At 37.4% G+C, this 21,046-nt stretch overlaps 29 non-coding genes across 29 annotated transcripts; all 29 read right to left on the bottom strand.

The window, feature by feature from the left end:
* Positions 1 to 607: 607 nt before the first annotated feature.
* Positions 608 to 679, bottom strand: TRNAG-UCC (transfer RNA glycine (anticodon UCC)). The gene has a single exon. It is a non-coding gene; the product is annotated as a tRNA-Gly (tRNA).
* Positions 680 to 2,749: 2,070 nt separating this feature from the next.
* On the bottom strand, positions 2,750 to 2,821 carry TRNAG-UCC (transfer RNA glycine (anticodon UCC)). Its single transcript has one exon. It is a non-coding gene; the product is annotated as a tRNA-Gly (tRNA).
* Positions 2,822 to 3,249: 428 nt separating this feature from the next.
* TRNAG-UCC (transfer RNA glycine (anticodon UCC)) lies at positions 3,250 to 3,321 on the bottom strand. The gene has a single exon. It is a non-coding gene; the product is annotated as a tRNA-Gly (tRNA).
* Positions 3,322 to 3,749: 428 nt separating this feature from the next.
* Positions 3,750 to 3,821, bottom strand: TRNAG-UCC (transfer RNA glycine (anticodon UCC)). Its single transcript has one exon. It is a non-coding gene; the product is annotated as a tRNA-Gly (tRNA).
* A 428-nt stretch (positions 3,822 to 4,249) lies between these two features.
* TRNAE-UUC (transfer RNA glutamic acid (anticodon UUC)) lies at positions 4,250 to 4,321 on the bottom strand. Its single transcript has one exon. It is a non-coding gene; the product is annotated as a tRNA-Glu (tRNA).
* Positions 4,322 to 5,749: 1,428 nt separating this feature from the next.
* On the bottom strand, positions 5,750 to 5,821 carry TRNAG-UCC (transfer RNA glycine (anticodon UCC)). Its single transcript has one exon. It is a non-coding gene; the product is annotated as a tRNA-Gly (tRNA).
* A 428-nt stretch (positions 5,822 to 6,249) lies between these two features.
* Positions 6,250 to 6,321, bottom strand: TRNAG-UCC (transfer RNA glycine (anticodon UCC)). The gene has a single exon. It is a non-coding gene; the product is annotated as a tRNA-Gly (tRNA).
* Positions 6,322 to 6,749: 428 nt separating this feature from the next.
* Positions 6,750 to 6,821, bottom strand: TRNAG-UCC (transfer RNA glycine (anticodon UCC)). Its single transcript has one exon. It is a non-coding gene; the product is annotated as a tRNA-Gly (tRNA).
* A 428-nt stretch (positions 6,822 to 7,249) lies between these two features.
* On the bottom strand, positions 7,250 to 7,321 carry TRNAG-UCC (transfer RNA glycine (anticodon UCC)). Its single transcript has one exon. It is a non-coding gene; the product is annotated as a tRNA-Gly (tRNA).
* Positions 7,322 to 7,749: 428 nt separating this feature from the next.
* Positions 7,750 to 7,821, bottom strand: TRNAG-UCC (transfer RNA glycine (anticodon UCC)). Its single transcript has one exon. It is a non-coding gene; the product is annotated as a tRNA-Gly (tRNA).
* A 428-nt stretch (positions 7,822 to 8,249) lies between these two features.
* TRNAG-UCC (transfer RNA glycine (anticodon UCC)) lies at positions 8,250 to 8,321 on the bottom strand. Its single transcript has one exon. It is a non-coding gene; the product is annotated as a tRNA-Gly (tRNA).
* Positions 8,322 to 9,749: 1,428 nt separating this feature from the next.
* Positions 9,750 to 9,821, bottom strand: TRNAG-UCC (transfer RNA glycine (anticodon UCC)). Its single transcript has one exon. It is a non-coding gene; the product is annotated as a tRNA-Gly (tRNA).
* Positions 9,822 to 10,249: 428 nt separating this feature from the next.
* Positions 10,250 to 10,321, bottom strand: TRNAG-UCC (transfer RNA glycine (anticodon UCC)). The gene has a single exon. It is a non-coding gene; the product is annotated as a tRNA-Gly (tRNA).
* Positions 10,322 to 10,749: 428 nt separating this feature from the next.
* TRNAG-UCC (transfer RNA glycine (anticodon UCC)) lies at positions 10,750 to 10,821 on the bottom strand. The gene has a single exon. It is a non-coding gene; the product is annotated as a tRNA-Gly (tRNA).
* Positions 10,822 to 11,249: 428 nt separating this feature from the next.
* TRNAG-UCC (transfer RNA glycine (anticodon UCC)) lies at positions 11,250 to 11,321 on the bottom strand. Its single transcript has one exon. It is a non-coding gene; the product is annotated as a tRNA-Gly (tRNA).
* A 428-nt stretch (positions 11,322 to 11,749) lies between these two features.
* Positions 11,750 to 11,821, bottom strand: TRNAE-UUC (transfer RNA glutamic acid (anticodon UUC)). Its single transcript has one exon. It is a non-coding gene; the product is annotated as a tRNA-Glu (tRNA).
* A 1,428-nt stretch (positions 11,822 to 13,249) lies between these two features.
* Positions 13,250 to 13,321, bottom strand: TRNAG-UCC (transfer RNA glycine (anticodon UCC)). The gene has a single exon. It is a non-coding gene; the product is annotated as a tRNA-Gly (tRNA).
* Positions 13,322 to 13,749: 428 nt separating this feature from the next.
* Positions 13,750 to 13,821, bottom strand: TRNAG-UCC (transfer RNA glycine (anticodon UCC)). The gene has a single exon. It is a non-coding gene; the product is annotated as a tRNA-Gly (tRNA).
* Positions 13,822 to 14,249: 428 nt separating this feature from the next.
* On the bottom strand, positions 14,250 to 14,321 carry TRNAG-UCC (transfer RNA glycine (anticodon UCC)). Its single transcript has one exon. It is a non-coding gene; the product is annotated as a tRNA-Gly (tRNA).
* Positions 14,322 to 14,749: 428 nt separating this feature from the next.
* On the bottom strand, positions 14,750 to 14,821 carry TRNAG-UCC (transfer RNA glycine (anticodon UCC)). The gene has a single exon. It is a non-coding gene; the product is annotated as a tRNA-Gly (tRNA).
* A 428-nt stretch (positions 14,822 to 15,249) lies between these two features.
* Positions 15,250 to 15,321, bottom strand: TRNAG-UCC (transfer RNA glycine (anticodon UCC)). The gene has a single exon. It is a non-coding gene; the product is annotated as a tRNA-Gly (tRNA).
* A 927-nt stretch (positions 15,322 to 16,248) lies between these two features.
* On the bottom strand, positions 16,249 to 16,320 carry TRNAG-UCC (transfer RNA glycine (anticodon UCC)). Its single transcript has one exon. It is a non-coding gene; the product is annotated as a tRNA-Gly (tRNA).
* A 428-nt stretch (positions 16,321 to 16,748) lies between these two features.
* TRNAG-UCC (transfer RNA glycine (anticodon UCC)) lies at positions 16,749 to 16,820 on the bottom strand. Its single transcript has one exon. It is a non-coding gene; the product is annotated as a tRNA-Gly (tRNA).
* Positions 16,821 to 17,248: 428 nt separating this feature from the next.
* TRNAG-UCC (transfer RNA glycine (anticodon UCC)) lies at positions 17,249 to 17,320 on the bottom strand. Its single transcript has one exon. It is a non-coding gene; the product is annotated as a tRNA-Gly (tRNA).
* Positions 17,321 to 17,748: 428 nt separating this feature from the next.
* Positions 17,749 to 17,820, bottom strand: TRNAG-UCC (transfer RNA glycine (anticodon UCC)). The gene has a single exon. It is a non-coding gene; the product is annotated as a tRNA-Gly (tRNA).
* Positions 17,821 to 18,747: 927 nt separating this feature from the next.
* On the bottom strand, positions 18,748 to 18,819 carry TRNAG-UCC (transfer RNA glycine (anticodon UCC)). Its single transcript has one exon. It is a non-coding gene; the product is annotated as a tRNA-Gly (tRNA).
* Positions 18,820 to 19,247: 428 nt separating this feature from the next.
* On the bottom strand, positions 19,248 to 19,319 carry TRNAG-UCC (transfer RNA glycine (anticodon UCC)). Its single transcript has one exon. It is a non-coding gene; the product is annotated as a tRNA-Gly (tRNA).
* Positions 19,320 to 19,747: 428 nt separating this feature from the next.
* TRNAG-UCC (transfer RNA glycine (anticodon UCC)) lies at positions 19,748 to 19,819 on the bottom strand. The gene has a single exon. It is a non-coding gene; the product is annotated as a tRNA-Gly (tRNA).
* Positions 19,820 to 20,747: 928 nt separating this feature from the next.
* On the bottom strand, positions 20,748 to 20,819 carry TRNAG-UCC (transfer RNA glycine (anticodon UCC)). Its single transcript has one exon. It is a non-coding gene; the product is annotated as a tRNA-Gly (tRNA).
* Positions 20,820 to 21,046: the final 227 nt, after the last annotated feature.

The raw sequence follows: 21,046 nt of genomic DNA, 5'->3' as shown, positions 1-21,046 counted from the left end.
AGGAATCATGATTTCTACAAAGATTTTAACATTTTCTATGGACCTTGTCATCTGAGCATATCTTAAGCAACAACTATAAGTGCGAAAACAGCACATAAGGAAAAGGATGCATTGGCCGGGAATCGAACCTGGGTCAACTGCTTGGAAGGCAGCTATGCTCACCACTATACCGCCAATGCATGAGCTCTTTTCGATTGCATATAGTGGCCAATATGGAAATCACAACAACTGTTTGAAAGATATTTATAGCCTGCGCTGTAGCACCATTGGTGGAAGATATTCAAACAAAATTGGCAAATTGCATGACATTCACAATTCAAGATTTAGGCTCATCCATACTTAAGGTTTTTATGCACCATTGAACTGACATACAGTGGTATCAAAACTGAGAAAAGAAAAGACCTTCGATTTACTTGCATATGGCACTTCAGTGAACTGTGTAAAATGTATTTACAAATCTTTAATCAGGCAGTGGTGGAATCAAAAGTCATCTGCTAAGAATGAATCATGATTTCTACAAAGATTTTAACATTTTCTATGGACCTTGTCATCTGAGCATATCTTAAGCAACAACTATAAGTGCGAAAACAGCACATAAGGAAAAGGATGCATTGGCCGGGAATCGAACCCGGGTTAACTGCTTGGAAGGCAGCTATGCTCACCACTATACCACCAATGCTTGAGCTCTTTTCGATTGCATATAGTGGCCAATATGGAAATCACAACAACTGTTTGAAAGATATTTATAGCCTGCGCTGTAGCACCATTGGTGGAAGATATTTAAACAAAATTGGCAAATTGCATGACATTCACAATTCAAGATTTAGGCTCATCCATACTTAAGATTTTTATGCACCATTGAACTGATATACAGTGGTATCAAAACTGAGAAAAGAAAAGACCTTTGATTTACTTGCATATGGCACCTCAGTGAACTTTGTAAAATGTATTTACAAATCTTTAATCAGGCAGTGGTGGAATCAAAAGTCATCTGCTAAGAAGGAATCATGATTTCTACAAAGATTTTAACATTTTCTATGGACCTTGTCATCTGAGAATATCTTAAGCAACAACTATAAGTGCGAAAACAGCACATAAGGAAAAGGATGCATTGCCCGGGAATCGAATCCGGGTCAACTGCTTGGAAGGCAGCTATACTCACCACTATACCACCAATGCTTGAGCTCTTTTCGATTGCATATAGTGGCTAATATGGAAATCACAACAACTGTTTGAAAGATATTTATAGCCTGCGCTGTAGCACCATTGGTGGAAGATATTCAAACAAATTTGGCAAATTGCATGACATTCACAATTCAAGATTTAGGCTCATCCATACTTAAGGTTTTTATGCACCATTGAACTGACATACAGTGGTATCAAAACTGAGAAAAGAAAAGACCTTTGATTTACTTGCATATGGCACCTCAGTGAACTTTGTAAAATGTATTTACAAATCTTTAATCAGGCAGTGGTGGAATCAAAAGTCATCTGCTAAGAAGGAATCATGATTTCTACAAAGATTTTAACATTTTCTATGGACCTTGTCATCTGAGCATATCTTAAGCAACAACTATAAGTGCGAAAACAGCACATAAGGAAAAGGATGCATTGGCAAATTGCATGACATTCACAATTCAAGATTTAGGCTCATCCATACTTAAGATTTTTTTGCACCATTGAACTGATATACAGTGGTATCAAAACTGAGAAAAGAAAAGACCTTTGATTTACTTGCATATGGCACCTCAGTGAACTTTGTAAAATGTATTTACAAATCTTTAATCAGGCAGTGGTGGAATCAAAAGTCATCTGCTAAGAAGGAATCATGATTTCTACAAAGATTTTAACATTTTCTATGGACCTTGTCATCTGAGCATATCTTAAGCAACAACTATAAGTGCGAAAACAGCACATAAGGAAAAGGATGCATTGGCAAATTGCATGACATTCACAATTCAAGATTTAGGCTCATCCATACTTAAGATTTTTATGCACCATTGAACTGATATACAGTGGTATCAAAACTGAGAAAAGAAAAGACCTTCGATTTACTTGCATATGGCACCTCAGTGAACTGTGTAAAATGTATTTACAAATCTTTAATCAGGCAGTGGTGGAATCAAAAGTCATCTGCTAAGAATGAATCATGATTTCTACAAAGATTTTAACATTTTCTATGGACCTTGTCATCTGAGCATATCTTAAGCAACAACTATAAGTGCGAAAACAGCACATAAGGAAAAGGATGCATTGCCCGGGAATCGAATCCGGGTCAACTGCTTGGAAGGCAGCTATGCTCACCACTATACCACCAATGCTTGAGCTCTTTTCGATTGCATATAGTGGCCAATATGGAAATCACAACAACTGTTTGAAAGATATTAATAGCCTGCGCTGTAGCACCATTGGTGGAAGATATTCAAACAAAATTGGCAAATTGCATGACATTTACAATTCAAGATTTAGGCTCATCCATACTAAAGGTTTTTATGCACCATTGAACTGACATACAGTGGTATCAAAACTGAGAAAAGAAAAGACCTTCGATTTACTTGCATATGGCACCTCAGTGAACTTTGTAAAATGTATTTACAAATCTTTAATCAGGCAGTGGTGGAATCAAAAGTCATCTGCTAAGAAGGAATCATGATTTCTACAAAGATTTTAACATTTTCTATGGACCTTGTCATCTGAGCATATCTTAAACAACAACTATAAGTGCGAAAACAGCACATAAGGAAAAGGATGCATTGGCCGGGAATCGAACCCGGGTCAACTGCTTGGAAGGCAGCTATGCTCACCACTATACCACTAATGCTTGAGCTCGTTTCTATTGCATATAGTGGCCAATATGGAAATCACAACAACTGTTTGAAAGATATTTGTAGCCTGCGCTGTAGCACCATTGGTGGAAGATATTCAAACAAAATTGGCAAATTGCATGACATTCACAATTCAAGATTTAGGCTCATCCATACTTAAGGTTTTTATGCACCATTGAACTGACATACAGTGGTATCAAAACTGAGAAAAGAAAAGACCTTCGATTTACTTGCATATGGCACCTCAGTGAACTTTGTAAAATGTATTTACAAATCTTTAATCAGGCAGTGGTGGAATAAAAAGTCATCTGCTAAGAAGGAATCATGATTTCTACAAAGATTTTAACATTTTCTATGGACCTTGTCATCTGAGCATATCTTAAGCAACAACTATAAGTGCGAAAACAGCACATAAGGAAAAGGATGCATTGGCCGGGAATCGAACCCGGGTCAACAGCTTGGAAGGCAGCTATGCTCACCACTATACCACCAATGCTTGAGCTCTTTTCGAGTGCATATAGTGGCCAATATGGAAATCACAACAACTGTTTGAAAGATATTTATAGCCTGCGCTGTAGCACCATTGGTGGAAGATATTCAAACAAAATTGGCAAATTGCATGACATTCACAATTCAAGATTTAGGCTCATCCATACTTAAGGTTTTTATGCACCAATGAACTTACATACAGTGGTATCAAAACTGAGAAAAGAAAAGACCTTCGATTTACTTGCATATGGCACCTCAGTGAACTTTGTAAAATGTATTTACAAATCTTTAATCAGGCAGTGGTGGAATCAAAAGTCATCTGCTAAGAAGGAATCATGATTTCTACAAAGATTTTAACATTTTCTATGGACCTTGTCATCTGAGCATATCTTAAGCAACAACTATAAGTGCGAAAACAGCACATAAGGAAAAGGATGCATTGGCCGGGAATCGAACCCGGGTTAACTGCTTGGAAGGTAGCTATGCTCACCACTATACCACCAATGCTTGAACACTTTCCAAATGCATATAGTGACCAATATGGAAATCACAACAACTGTTTGAAAGATATTTATAGCCTGCGCTGTAGCACCATTGGTGGAAGATATTCAAACAAAATTGGAAAATTGCATGACATTCACAATTCAAGATTTAGGCTCATCCATACTTAAGGTTTTTATGCACCATTGAACTGATATACAGTGGTATCAAAACTGAGAAAAGAAAAGACCTTTGATTTACTTGCATATGGCACCTCAGTGAACTTTGTAAAATGTATTTACAAATCTTTAATCAGGCAGTGGTGGAATCAAAAGTCATCTGCTAAGAAGGAATCATGATTTCTACAAAGATTTTAACATTTTCTATGGACCTTGTCATCTGAGCATATCTTAAGCAACAACTATAAGTGCGAAAACAGCACATAAGGAAAAGGATGCATTGGCCGGGAATCGAACCCGGGTTAACTGCTTGAAAGGCAGCTATGCTCACCACTATACCACCAATGCTTGAGCTATTTTCGATTGCATATAGTGGCCAATATGGAAATCACAACAACTGTTTGAAAGATATTTATAGCCTGCGCTGTAGCACCATTGGTGGAAGATATTCAAACAAAATTGGCAAATTGCATGACATTCACAATTCAAGATTTAGGCTCATCCATACTTAAGGTTTTTATGCACCATTGAACTGATATACAGTGGTATCAAAACTGAGAAAAGAAAAGACCTTTGATTTACTTGCATATGGCACCTCAGTGAACTTTGTAAAATGTATTTACAAATCTTTAATCAGGCAGTGGTGGAATCAAAAGTCATCTGCTAAGAAGGAATCATGATTTCTACAAAGATTTTAACATTTTCTATGGACCTTGTCATCTGAGCATATCTTAAGCAACAACTATAAGTGCGAAAACAGCACATAAGGAAAAGGATGCATTGGCCGGGAATCGAACCCGAGTCAATTGCTTGGAAGGCAGCTATGCTCACCACTATACCACCAATGCTTGAGCGCTTTTTCAATGCATATATTGGCCAATATGGAAATCACAACAACTGTTTGAAAGATATTTATAGCCTGCGCTGTAGCACCATTGGTGGAAGATATTCAAACAAAATTGGCAAATTGCATGACATTCACAATTCAAGATTTAGGCTCATCCATACTTAAGGTTTTTATGCACCATTGAACTGACATACAGTGGTATCAAAACTGAGAAAAGAAAAGACCTTCGATTTACTTGCATATGGCACCTCAGTGAACTTTGTAAAATGTATTTACAAATCTTTAATCAGGCAGTGGTGGAATCAAAAGTCATCTGCTAAGAAGGAATCATGATTTCTACAAAGATTTTAACATTTTTTATGGACCTTGTCATCTGAGCATATCTTAAGCAACAACTATAAGTGCGAAAACAGCACATATGGAAAAGGATGCATTGGCCGGGAATGGAACCCGAGTCAATTGCTTGGAAGGCAGCTATGCTCACCACTATACCACCAATGCTTGAGCGCTTTTTCGATGCATATAGTGGCCAATATGGAAATCACAACAACTGTTTGAAAGATATTTATAGCCTGCGCTGTAGCACCATTGGTGGAAGATATTCAAACAAAATTGGCAAATTGCATGACATTCACAATTCAAGATTTAGGCTCATCCATACTTAAGGTTTTTATGCACCATTGAACTGATATACAGTGGTATCAAAACTGAGAAAAGAAAAGACCTTTGATTTACTTGCATATGGCACCTCAGTGAACTTTGTAAAATGTATTTACAAATCTTTAATCAGGCAGTGGTGGAATAAAAAGTCATCTGCTAAGAAGGAATCATGATTTCTACAAAGATTTTAACATTTTCTATGGACCTTGTCATCTGAGCATATCTTAAGCAACAACTATAAGTGCGAAAACAGCACATAAGGAAAAGGATGCATTGGCCGGGAATCGAACCCGGATAAACTGCTTGGAAGGCAGCTATACTCACCACTATACCACCAATGCTTGAGCACTTTTCGAATGCATATAGTGGCCAATATGGAAATCACAACAACTGTTTGAAAGATATTTATAGCCTGCGCTGTAGCACCATTGGTGGAAGATATTCAAACAAAATTGGCAAATTGCATGACATTCACAATTCAAGATTTAGGCTCCTCCATACTTAAGGTTTTTATGCACCATTGAACTGACATACAGTGGTATCAAAACTGAGAAAAGAAAAGACCTTCGATTTACTTGCATATGGCACCTCAGTGAACTGTGTAAAATGTATTTACAAATCTTTAATCAGGCAGTGGTGGAATCAAAAGTCATCTGCTAAGAAGGAATCATGATTTCTACAAAGATTTTAACATTTTCTATGGACCTTGTCATCTGAGCATATCTTAAGCAACAACTATAAGTGCGAAAACAACACATAAGGAAAAGGATGCATTGGCCGGGAATCGAACCCGGGTCAACTGCTTGGAAGGCAGCTATGCTCACCACTATACCACCAATGCTTGAGCACTTTTCAAACGCATATAGTGGCCAATATGGAAATCACAACAACTGTTTGAAAGATTTTTATAGCCTGCGCTGTAGCACCATTGGTGGAAGATATTCAAACAAAATTGGCAAATTGCATGACATTCACAATTCAAGATTTAGGCTCATCCATACTTAAGGTTTTTATGCACCATTGAACTGATATACAGTGGTATCAAAACTCAGAAAAGAAAAGACCTTTGATTTACTTGCATATGGCACCTCAGTGAACTTTGTAAAATGTATTTACAAATCTTTAATCAGGCAGTGGTGGAATAAAAAGTCATCTGCTAAGAAGGAATCATGATTTCTACAAAGATTTTAACATTTTCTATGGACCTTGTCATCTGAGCATATCTTAAGCAACAACTATAAGTGCGAAAACAGCACATAAGGAAAAGGATGCATTGGCCGGGAATCGAACCCGGGTCAACTGCTTGGAAGGCAGCTATGCTCACCACTATACCACCAATGCTTGAGCTATTTTCGATTGCATATAGTGGCCAATATGGAAATCACAACAACTGTTTGAAAGATATTTATAGCCTGCGCTGTAGCACCATTGGTGGAAGATATTCAAACAAAATTGGCAAATTGCATGACATTCACAATTCAAGATTTAGGCTCATCCATACTTAAGGTTTTTATGCACCAATGAACTGACATACAGTGGTATCAAAACTGAGAAAAGAAAAGACCTTCGATTTACTTGCATATGGCACCTCAGTGAACTTTGTAAAATGTATTTACAAATCTTTAATCAGGCAGTGGTGGAATCAAAAGTCATCTGCTAAGAAGGAATCATGATTTCTACAAAGATTTTAACATTTTCTATGGACCTTGTCATCTGAGCATATCTTAAGCAACAACTATAAGTGCGAAAACAGCACATAAGGAAAAGGATGCATTGGCCGGGAATCGAACCCGGGTCAACTGCTTGGAAGGCAGCTATGCTCACCACTATACCACCAATGCTTTAGTTCTTTTCAAATGCATATAGTGGCCAATATGGAAATCACAACAACTGTTTGAAAGATATTTATAGCCTGCGCTGTAGCACCATTGGTGGAAGATATTCAAACAAAATTGGCAAATTGCATGACATTAACAATTCAAGATTTAGGCTCATCCATACTTAAGGTTTTTATGCACCATTGAACTGACATACAGTGGTATCAAAACTGAGAAAAGAAAAGACCTTCGATTTACTTGCATATGGCACCTCAGTGAACTTTGTAAAATGTATTTACAAATCTTTAATCAGGCAGTGGTGGAATAAAAAGTCATCTGCTAAGAAGGAATAATGATTTCTACAAAGATTTTAACATTTTCTATGGACCTTGTCATCTGAGCATATCTTAAGCAACAACTATAAGTGCGAAAACAGCACATAAGGAAAAGGATGCATTGGCCGGGAATCGAACCCGGGTCAACTGCTTGGAATGCAGCTATGCTCACCACTATACCACCAATGCTTGAGCTATTTTCGATTGCATATAGTGGCCAATATGGAAATCACAACAACTGTTTGAAAGATATTTATAGCCTGCGCTGTAGCACCATTGGTGGAAGATATTCAAACAAAATTGGCAAATTGCATGGCATTCACAATTCAAGATTTAGGCTCATCCATACTTAAGGTTTTTATGCACCATTGAACTGACATACAGTGGTATCAAAACTGAGAAAAGAAAAGACCTTTGATTTACTTGCATATGGCACCTCAGTGAACTGTGTAAAATGTATTTACAAATCTTTAATCAGGCAGTGGTGGAATAAAAAGTCATCTGCTAAGAAGGAATAATGATTTCTACAAAGATTTTAACATTTTCTATGGACCTTGTCATCTGAGCATATCTTAAGCAACAACTATAAGTGCGAAAACAGCACATAAGGAAAAGGATGCATTGGCCGGGAATCGAACCCGGGTCAACTGCTTGGAATGCAGCTATGCTCACCACTATACCACCAATGCTTGAGCTATTTTCGATTGCATATAGTGGCCAATATGGAAATCACAACAACTGTTTGAAAGATATTTATAGCCTGCGCTGTAGCACCATTGGTGGAAGATATTCAAACAAAATTGGCAAATTGCATGACATTCACAATTCAAGATTTAGGCTCATCCATACTTAAGGTTTTTATGCACCATTGAACTGACATACAGTGGTATCAAAACTGAGAAAAGAAAAGACCTTGGATTTACTTGCATATGGCACCTCAGTGAACTGTGTAAAATGTATTTACAAATCTTTAATCAGGCAGTGGTGGAATCAAAAGTCATCTGCTAAGAATGAATCATGATTTCTACAAAGATTTTAACATTTTCTATGGACCTTGTCATCTGAGCATATCTTAAGCAACAACTATAAGTGCGAAAACAGCACATAATGAAAAGGATGCATTGGCCGGGAATCGAACCCGGGTCAACAGCTTGGAAGGCAGCTATGCTCAACACTATACCACCAATGCTTGAGCTCTTTTCGATTACATATAGTGGCCAATATGGAAATCACAACAACTGTTTGAAAGATATTTATAGCCTGCGCTGTAGCACCATTGGTGGAAGATATTCAAACAAAATTGGCAAATTGCATGACATTCACAATTCAAGATTTAGGCTCATCCATACTTAAGATTTTTATGCACCATTGAACTGATATACAGTGGTATCAAAACTGAGAAAAGAAAAGACCTTCGATTTACTTGCATATGGCACCTCAGTGAACTGTGTAAAATGTATTTACAAATCTTTAATCAGGCAGTGATGGAATCAAAAGTCATCTGCTAAGAATGAATCATGATTTCTACAAAGATTTTAACATTTTCTATGGACCTTGTCATCTGAGCATATCTTAAGCAACAACTATAAGTGCGAAAACAGCACATAAGGAAAAGGATGCATTGCCCGGGAATCGAATCCGGGTCAACTGCTTGGAAGGCAGCTATGCTCACCACTATACCACCAATGCTTGAGCTCTTTTCGATTGCATATAGTGGCCAATATGGAAATCACAACAACTGTTTGAAAGATATTTATAGCCTGCGCTGTAGCACCATTGGTGGAAGATATTCAAACAAAATTGGCAAATTGCATGACATTTACAATTCAAGATTTAGGCTCATCCATACTAAAGGTTTTTATGCACCATTGAACTGACATACAGTGGTATCAAAACTGAGAAAAGAAAAGACCTTCGATTTACTTGCATATGGCACCTCAGTGAACTTTGTAAAATGTATTTACAAATCTTTAATCAGGCAGTGGTGGAATCAAAAGTCATCTGCTAAGAAGGAATCATGATTTCTACAAAGATTTTAACATTTTCTATGGACCTTGTCATCTGAGCATATCTTAAGCAACAACTATAAGTGCGAAAACAGCACATAAGGAAAAGGATGCATTGGCCGGGAATCGAACCCGGGTCAACTGCTTGGAAGGCAGCTATGCTCACCACTATACCACTAATGCTTGAGCTCGTTTCTATTGCATATAGTGGCCAATATGGAAATCACAACAACTGTTTGAAAGATATTTGTAGCCTGCGCTGTAGCACCATTGGTGGAAGATATTCAAACAAAATTGGCAAATTGCATGACATTCACAATTCAAGATTTAGGCTCATCCATACTTAAGGTTTTTATGCACTATTGAACTGACATACAGTGGTATCAAAACTAAGAAAAGAAAAGACCTTCGATTTACTTGTATATGGCACCTCAGTGAACTGTGTAAAATGTATTTACAAATCTTTAATCAGGCAGTGGTGGAATCAAAAGTCATCTGCTAAGAAGGAATCATGATTTCTACAAAGATTTTAACATTTTCTATGGACCTTGTCATCTGAGCATATCTTAAGCAACAACTATAAGTGCGAAAACAGCACATAAGGAAAAGGATGCATTGGCCGGGAATCGAACCCGGGTCAACTGCTTGGAAGGCAGCTATGCTCACCACTATACCACCAATGCTTGAGCTATTTTTGAATGCATATAGTGGCCAATATGGAAATCACAACAACTGTTTGAAAGATATTTATAGCCTGCGCTGTAGCACCATTGGTGGAAGATATTCAAACAAAATTGGCAAATTGCATGACATTCACAATTCAAGATTTAGGCTCATCCATACTTAAGGTTTTTATGCACCATTGAACTGACATACAGTGGTATCAAAACTGAGAAAAGAAAAGACCTTCGATTTACTTGCATATGGCACCTCAGTGAACTTTGTAAAATGTATTTACAAATCTTTAATCAGGCAGTGGTGGAATAAAAAGTCATCTGCTAAGAAGGAATCATGATTTCTACAAAGATTTTAACATTTTCTATGGACCTTGTCATCTGAGCATATCTTAAGCAACAACTATAAGTGCGAAAACAGCACATAAGGAAAAGGATGCATTGGCCGGGAATCGAACCCGGGTCAACAGCTTGGAAGGCAGCTATGCTCACCACTATACCACCAATGCTTGAGCTCTTTTCGAGTGCATATAGTGGCCAATATGGAAATCACAACAACTGTTTGAAAGATATTTATAGCCTGCGCTGTAGCACCATTGGTGGAAGATATTCAAACAAAATTGGCAAATTGCATGACATTCACAATTCAAGATTTAGGCTCATCCATACTTAAGGTTTTTATGCACCAATGAACTTACATACAGTGGTATCAAAACTGAGAAAAGAAAAGACCTTCGATTTACTTGCATATGGCACCTCAGTGAACTTTGTAAAATGTATTTACAAATCTTTAATCAGGCAGTGGTGGAATCAAAAGTCATCTGCTAAGAAGGAATCATGATTTCTACAAAGATTTTAACATTTTCTATGGACCTTGTCATCTGAGCATATCTTAAGCAACAACTATAAGTGCGAAAACAGCACATAAGGAAAAGGATGCATTGGCCGGGAATCGAACCCGGGTTAACTGCTTGGAAGGCAGCTATGCTCACCACTATACCACCAATGCTTGAACACTTTCCAAATGCATATAGTGACCAATATGGAAATCACAACAACTGTTTGAAAGATATTTATAGCCTGCGCTGTAGCACCATTGGTGGAAGATATTCAAACAAAATTGGAAAATTGCATGACATTCACAATTCAAGATTTAGGCTCATCCATACTTAAGGTTTTTATGCACCATTGAACTGATATACAGTGGTATCAAAACTGAGAAAAGAAAAGACCTTTGATTTACTTGCATATGGCACCTCAGTGAACTTTGTAAAATGTATTTACAAATCTTTAATCAGGCAGTGGTGGAATCAAAAGTCATCTGCTAAGAAGGAATCATGATTTCTACAAAGATTTTAACATTTTCTATGGACCTTGTCATCTGAGCATATCTTAAGCAACAACTATAAGTGCGAAAACAGCACATAAGGAAAAGGATGCATTGGCCGGGAATCGAACCCGGGTTAACTGCTTGAAAGGCAGCTATGCTCACCACTATACCACCAATGCTTGAGCTATTTTCGATTGCATATAGTGGCCAATATGGAAATCACAACAACTGTTTGAAAGATATTTATAGCCTGCGCTGTAGCACCATTGGTGGAAGATATTCAAACAAAATTGGCAAGTTGCATGACATTCACAATTCAAGATTTAGGCTCATCCATACTTAAGGTTTTTATGCACCATTGAACTGATATACAGTGGTATCAAAACTGAGAAAAGAAAAGACCTTTGATTTACTTGCATATGGCACCTCAGTGAACTTTGTAAAATGTATTTACAAATCTTTAATCAGGCAGTGGTGGAATCAAAAGTCATCTGCTAAGAAGGAATCATGATTTCTACAAAGATTTTAACATTTTCTATGGACCTTGTCATCTGAGCATATCTTAAGCAACAACTGTAAGTGCGAAAACAGCACATAAGGAAAAGGATGCATTGGCCGGGAATCGAACCCGAGTCAATTGCTTGGAAGGCAGCTATGCTCACCACTATACCACCAATGCTTGAGCGCTTTTTCGATGCATATATTGGCCAATATGGAAATCACAACAACTGTTTGAAAGATATTTATAGCCTGCGCTGTAGCACCATTGGTGGAAGATATTCAAACAAAATTGGCAAATTGCATGACATTCACAATTCAAGATTTAGGCTCATCCATACTTAAGGTTTTTATGCACCATTGAACTGACATACAGTGGTATCAAAACTGAGAAAAGAAAAGACCTTCGATTTACTTGCATATGGCACCTCAGTGAACTTTGTAAAATGTATTTACAAATCTTTAATCAGGCAGTGGTGGAATCAAAAGTCATCTGCTAAGAAGGAATCATGATTTCTACAAAGATTTTAACATTTTTTATGGACCTTGTCATCTGAGCATATCTTAAGCAACAACTATAAGTGCGAAAACAGCACATAAGGAAAAGGATGCATTGGCCGGGAATGGAACCCGAGTCAATTGCTTGGAAGGCAGCTATGCTCACCACTATACCACCAATGCTTGAGCGCTTTTTCGATGCATATAGTGGCCAATATGGAAATCACAACAACTGTTTGAAAGATATTTATAGCCTGCGCTGTAGCACCATTGGTGGAAGATATTCAAACAAAATTGGCAAATTGCATGACATTCACAATTCAAGATTTAGGCTCATCCATACTTAAGGTTTTTATGCACCATTGAACTGATATACAGTGGTATCAAAACTGAGAAAAGAAAAGACCTTTGATTTACTTGCATATGGCACCTCAGTGAACTTTGTAAAATGTATTTACAAATCTTTAATCAGGCAGTGGTGGAATAAAAAGTCATCTGCTAAGAAGGAATCATGATTTCTTCAAAGATTTTAACATTTTCTATGGACCTTGTCATCTGAGCATATCTTAAGCAACAACTATAAGTGCGAAAACAGCACATAAGGAAAAGGATGCATTGGCCGGGAATCGAACCCGGGTCAACTGCTTGGAAGGCAGCTATGCTCACCACTATACCACCAATGCTTGAGCACTTTTCAAACGCATATAGTGGCCAATATGGAAATCACAACAACTGTTTGAAAGATTTTTATAGCCTGCGCTGTAGCACCATTGGTGGAAGATATTCAAACAAAATTGGCAAATTGCATGACATTCACAATTCAAGATTTAGGCTCATCCATACTTAAGGTTTTTATGCACCATTGAACTGATATACAGTGGTATCAAAACTCAGAAAAGAAAAGACCTTTGATTTACTTGCATATGGCACCTCAGTGAACTTTGTAAAATGTATTTACAAATCTTTAATCAGGCAGTGGTGGAATCAAAAGTCATCTGCTAAGAAGGAATCATGATTTCTACAAAAATTTTAACATTTTCTATGGACCTTGTCATCTGAGAATATCTTAAGCAACAACTATAAGTGCGAAAACAGCACATAAGGAAAGGGATGCATTGGCCGGGAATCGAACCCGGATAAACTGCTTGGAAGGCAGCTATACTCACCACTATACCACCAATGCTTGAGCTCTTTTCGAATGCATATAGTGGCCAATATGGAAATCACAACAACTGTTTGAAAGATATTTATAGCCTGCGCTGTAGCACCATTGGTGGAAGATATTCAAACAAAATTGGCAAATTGCATAACATTCACAATTCAAGATTTAGGCTCATCCATACTTAAGGTTTTTATGCACCAATGAACTTACATACAGTGGTATCAAAACTGAGAAAAGAAAAGACCTTCGATTTACTTGCATATGGCACCTCAGTGAACTTTGTAAAATGTATTTACAAATCTTTAATCAGGCAGTGGTGGAATCAAAAGTCATCTGCTAAGAAGGAATCATGATTTCTACAAAGATTTTAACATTTTCTATGGACCTTGTCATCTGAGCATATCTTAAGCAACAACTATAAGTGCGAAAACAACACATAAGGAAAAGGATGCATTGGCCGGGAATCGAACCCGGGTCAACTGCTTGGAAGGCAGCTATGCTCACCACTATACCACCAATGCTTGAGCTATTTTCGATTGCATATAGTGGCCAATATGGAAATCACAACAACTGTTTGAAAGATATTTATAGCCTGCGCTGTAGCACCATTGGTGGAAGATATTCAAACAAAATTGGCAAACTGCATGACATTCACAATTCAAGATTTAGGCTCATCCATACTTAAGGTTTTTATGCACCAATGAACTGACATACAGTGGTATCAAAACTGAGAAAAGAAAAGACCTTCGATTTACTTGCATATGGCACCTCAGTGAACTTTGTAAAATGTATTTACAAATCTTTAATCAGGCAGTGGTGGAATCAAAAGTCATCTGCTAAGAAGGAATCATGATTTCTACAAAGATTTTAACATTTTCTATGGACCTTGTCATCTGAGCATATCTTAAGCAACAACTATAAGTGCGAAAACAGCACATAAGGAAAAGGATGCATTGGCCGGGAATCGAACCCGGGTCAACTGCTTGGAAGGCAGCTATGCTCACCACTATACCACCAATGCTTTAGTTCTTTTCAAATGCATATAGTGGCCAATATGGAAATCACAACAACTGTTTGAAAGATATTTATAGCCTGCGCTGTAGCACCATTGGTGGAAGATATTCAAACAAAATTGGCAAATTGCATGACATTCACAATTCAAGATTTAGGCTCATCCATACTTAAGGTTTTTATGCACCATTGAACTGACATACAGTGGTATCAAAACTGAGAAAAGAAAAGACCTTCGATTTACTTGCATATGGCACCTCAGTGAACTTTGTAAAATGTATTTACAAATCTTTAATCAGGCAGTGGTGGAATAAAAAGTCATCTGCTAAGAAGGAATAATGATTTCTACAAAGATTTTAACATTTTCTATGGACCTTGTCATCTGAGCATATCTTAAGCAACAACTATAAGTGCGAAAACAGCACATAAGGAAAAGGATGCATTGGCCGGGAATCGAACCCGGGTCAACTGCTTGGAATGCAGCTATGCTCACCACTATACCACCAATGCTTGAGCTATTTTCGATTGCATATAGTGGCCAATATGGAAATCACAACAACTGTTTGAAAGATATTTATAGCCTGCGCTGTAGCACCATTGGTGGAAGATATTCAAACAAAATTGGCAAATTGCATGACATTCACAATTCAAGATTTAGGCTCATCCATACTTAAGGTTTTTATGCACCATTGAACTGACATACAGTGGTATCAAAACTGAGAAAAGAAAAGACCTTGGATTTACTTGCATATGGCACCTCAGTGAACTGTGTAAAATGTATTTACAAATCTTTAATCAGGCAGTGGTGGAATCAAAAGTCATCTGCTAAGAATGAATCATGATTTCTACAAAGATTTTAACATTTTCTATGGACCTTGTCATCTGAGCATATCTTAAGCAACAACTATAAGTGCGAAAACAGCACATAATGAAAAGGATGCATTGGCCGGGAATCGAACCCGGGTCAACAGCTTGGAAGGCAGCTATGCTCAACACTATACCACCAATGCTTGAGCTCTTTTCGATTACATATAGTGGCCAATATGGAAATCACAACAACTGTTTGAAAGATATTTATAGCCTGCGCTGTAGCACCATTGGTGGAAGATATTCAAACAAAATTGGCAAATTGCATGACATTCACAATTCAAGATTTAGGATCATCCATACTTAAGGTTTTTATGCACCATTGAACTGACATACAGTGGTATCAAAACTGAGAAAAGAAAAGACCTTCGATTTACTTGCATATGGCACCTCAGTGAACTTTGTAAATGTATTTACAAATCTTTAATCAGGCAGTGGTGGAATAAAAAGTCATCTGCTAAGAAGGAATCATGATTTCTACAAAGATTTTAACATTTTCTATGGACCTTGTCATCTGAGCATATCTTAAGCAACAACTATAAGTGCGAAAACAGCACATAAGGAAAAGGATGCATTGGCCGGGAATCGAACCCGGGTCAACTGCTTGGAAGGCAGCTATGCTCACCACTATACCACCAATGCTTGAGCTATATTCGATTGCATATAGTGGCCAATATGGAAATCACAACAACTGTTTGAAAGATATTTATAGCCTGCGCTGTAGCACCATTGGTGGAAGATATTCAAACAAAATTGGCAAATTGCATGACATTCACAATTCAAGATTTAGGCTCATCCATACTTAAGGTTTTTATGCACCATTGAACTGACATACAGTGGTATCAAAACTGAGAAAAGAAAAGACCTTCGATTTACTTGCATATGGCACCTCAGTGAACTTTGTAAAATGTATTTACAAATCTTTAATCAGGCAGTGGTGGAATCAAAAGTCATCTGCTAAGAAGGAATCATGATTTCTACAAAGATTTTAACATTTTCTATGGACCTTGTCATCTGAGCATATCTTAAGCAACAACTATAAGTGCGAAAACAGCACATAAGGAAAAGGATGCATTGGCCGGGAATCGAACCCGGGTCAACAACTTGGAAGGCAGCTATGCTCACCACTATACCACCAATGCTTGAGCTCTTTTCGGATACATATAGTGGCCAATATGGAAATCACAACAACTGTTTGAAAGATATTTATAGCCTGCGCTGTAGCACCATTGGTGGAAGATATTCAAACAAAATTAGCAAATTGCATGACATTCACAATTCAAGATTTAGGCTCATCCATACTTAAGGTTTTTATGCACCAATGAACTTACATACAGTGGTATCAAAACTGAGAAAAGAAAAGACCTTCGATTTACTTGCATATGGCACCTCAGTGAACTTTGTAAAATGTATTTACAAATCTTTAATCAGGCAGTGGTGGAATCAAAATTCATCTGCTAAGAAGGAATCATGATTTCTACAAAGATTTTAACATTTTCTATGGACCTTGTCATCTGAGCATATCTTAAGCAACAACTATAAGTGCGAAAACAACACATAAGGAAAAGGATGCATTGGCCGGGAATCGAACCCGGGTTAACTGCTTGGAAGGCAGCTATGCTCACCACTATACCACCAATGCTTTAGTTCTTTTCAAATGCATATAGTGGCCAATATGGAAATCACAACAACTGTTTGAAAGATATTTATAGCCTGCGCTGTAGCACCATTGGTGGAAGATATTCAAACAAAATTGGCAAATTGCATGACATTCACAATTCAAGATTTAGGCTCATCCATACTTAAGGTTTTTATGCACCATTGAACTGACATACAGTGGTATCAAAACTGAGAAAAGAAAAGACCTTCGATTTACTTGCATATGGCACCTCAGTGAACTTTGTAAAATGTATTTACAAATCTTTAATCAGGCAGTGGTGGAATAAAAAGTCATCTGCTAAGAAGGAATAATGATTTCTACAAAGATTTTAACATTTTCTATGGACCTTGTCATCTGAGCATATCTTAAGCAACAACTATAAGTGCGAAAACAGCACATAAGGAAAAGGATGCATTGGCCGGGAATCGAACCCGGGTCAACTGCTTGGAATGCAGCTATGCTCACCACTATACCACCAATGCTTGAGCTATTTTCGATTGCATATAGTGGCCAATATGGAAATCACAACAACTGTTTGAAAGATATTTATAGCCTGCGCTGTAGCACCATTGGTGGAAGATATTCAAACAAAATTGGCAAATTGCATGACATTCACAATTCAAGATTTAGGCTCATCCATACTTAAGGTTTTTATGCACCATTGAACTGACATACAGTGGTATCAAAACTGAGAAAAGAAAAGACCTTGGATTTACTTGCATATGGCACCTCAGTGAACTGTGTAAAATGTATTTACAAATCTTTAATCAGGCAGTGGTGGAATCAAAAGTCATCTGCTAAGAATGAATCATGATTTCTACAAAGATTTTAACATTTTCTATGGACCTTGTCATCTGAGCATATCTTAAGCAACAACTATAAGTGCGAAAACAGCACATAATGAAAAGGATGCATTGGCCGGGAGTCGAACCCGGGTCAACAGCTTGGAAGGCAGCTATGCTCAACACTATACCACCAATGCTTGAGCTCTTTTCGATTACATATAGTGGCCAATATGGAAATCACAACAACTGTTTGAAAGATATTTATAGCCTGCGCTGTAGCACCATTGGTGGAAGATATTCAAACAAAATTGGCAAATTGCATGACATTCACAATTCAAGATTTAGGATCATCCATACTTAAGGTTTTTATGCACCATTGAACTGACATACAGTGGTATCAAAACTGAGAAAAGAAAAGACCTTCGATTTACTTGCATATGGCACCTCAGTGAACTTTGTAAATGTATTTACAAATCTTTAATCAGGCAGTGGTGGAATAAAAAGTCATCTGCTAAGAAGGAATCATGATTTCTACAAAGATTTTAACATTTTCTATGGACCTTGTCATCTGAGCATATCTTAAGCAACAACTATAAGTGCGAAAACAGCACATAAGGAAAAGGATGCATTGGCCGGGAATCGAACCCGGGTCAACTGCTTGGAAGGCAGCTATGCTCACCACTATACCACCAATGCTTGAGCTATATTCGATTGCATATAGTGGCCAATATGGAAATCACAACAACTGTTTGAAAGATATTTATAGCCTGCGCTGTAGCACCATTGGTGGAAGATATTCAAACAAAATTGGCAAATTGCATGACATTCACAATTCAAGATTTAGGCTCATCCATACTTAAGGTTTTTATGCACCATTGAACTGACATACAGTGGTATCAAAACTGAGAAAAGAAAAGACCTTCGATTTACTTGCATATGGCACCTCAGTGAACTTTGTAAAATGTATTTACAAATCTTTAATCAGGCAGTGGTGGAATCAAAAGTCATCTGCTAAGAAGGAATCATGATTTCTACAAAGATTTTAACATTTTCTATGGACCTTGTCATCTGAGCATATCTTAAGCAACAACTATAAGTGCGAAAACAGCACATAAGGAAAAGGATGCATTGGCCGGGAATCGAACCCGGGTCAACAACTTGGAAGGCAGCTATGCTCACCACTATACCACCAATGCTTGAGCTCTTTTCGAATGCATATAGTGGCCAATATGGAAATCACAACAACTGTTTGAAAGATATTTATAGCCTGCGCTGTAGCACCATTGGTGGAAGATATTCAAACAAAATTAGCAAATTGCATGACATTCACAATTCAAGATTTAGGCTCATCCATACTTAAGGTTTTTATGCACCAATGAACTTACATACAGTGGTATCAAAACTGAGAAAAGAAAAGACCTTCGATTTACTTGCATATGGCACCTCAGTGAACTTTGTAAAATGTATTTACAAATCTTTAATCAGGCAGTGGTGGAATCAAAATTCATCTGCTAAGAAGGAATCATGATTTCTACAAAGATTTTAACATTTTCTATGGACCTTGTCATCTGAGCATATCTTAAGCAACAACTATAAGTGCGAAAACAACACATAAGGAAAAGGATGCATTGGCCGGGAATCGAACCCGGGTTAACTGCTTGGAAGGCAGCTATGCTCACCACTATACCACCAATGCTTGAGCTCTTTTCGAATGCATATAGTGGCCAATATGGAAATCACAACAACTGTTTGAAAGATATTTATAGCCTGCGCTGTAGCACCATTGGTGGAAGATATTCAAACAAAATTGGCAAATTGCATGACATTCACAATTCAAGATTTAGGCTCATCCATACTTAAGGTTTTTATGCACCATTGAACTGATATACAGTGGTATCAAAACTGAGAAAAGAAAAGACCTTTGATTTACTTGCATATGGCACCTCAGTGAACTTTGTAAAATGTATTTACAAATTTTTAATCAGGCAGTGGTGGAATCAAAAGTCATCTGCTAAGAAGGAATCATGATTTCTACAAAGATTTTAACATTTTCTATGGACCTTGTCATCTGAGCATATCTTAAGCAACAACTATAAGTGCGAAAACAGCACATAAGGAAAAGGATGCATTGGCCGGGAATCGTAACCAGATCAACTGGTTGGAAGGCAGCTTTGCTCACCACTATACCACCAATGCTTGAGCTCTTTTTGATTGCATATAGTGGCCAATATGGAAATCACAACAACTGTTTGAAAGATATTTATAGCCTGCGATGTAGCACCATTGGTGGAAGATATTCAAACAAAATTGGCAAATTGCATGACATTTACAATTCAAGATTTAGGCTCATCCATACTAAAAGTTTTTATGCACCATTGAACTGACATACAGTGGTATTAAAACTGAGAAAAGAAAAGACCTTCGATTTACTTGCATATGGCACCTCAGTGAACTTTGTAAAATGTATTTACAAATCTTTAATCAGGCAGTGGTGGAATCAAAAGTCATCTGCTAAGAAGGAATCATGATTTCTACAAAGATTTTAACATTTTCTATGGACCTTGTCATCTGAGCATATCTTAAGCAACAACTATAAGTGCGAAAACAGCACATAAGGAAAAGGATGCATTGGCCGGGAATCGAACCCGGGTCAACTGCTTGGAAGGCAGCTATGCTCACCACTATACCACTAATGCTTGAGCTCGTTTCTATTGCATATAGTGGCCAATATGGAAATCACAACAACTGTTTGAAAGATATTTATAGCCTGCACTGTAGCACCATTGGTGGAAGATATTCAAACAAAATTGGCAAATTGCATGACATTCACAATTCAAGATTTAAGCTCATCCATACTTAAGGTTTTTATGCACCATTGAACTGACATACAGTGGTATCAAAACTGAGAAAAGAAAAGACCTTC

Source organism: Pseudophryne corroboree, chromosome 4 (assembly GCF_028390025.1).
Source record: "Pseudophryne corroboree isolate aPseCor3 chromosome 4, aPseCor3.hap2, whole genome shotgun sequence".
Taxonomy (NCBI): domain Eukaryota; kingdom Metazoa; phylum Chordata; class Amphibia; order Anura; family Myobatrachidae; genus Pseudophryne; species Pseudophryne corroboree.
This window is presented reverse-complemented; position numbering and strand designations above follow the sequence as displayed.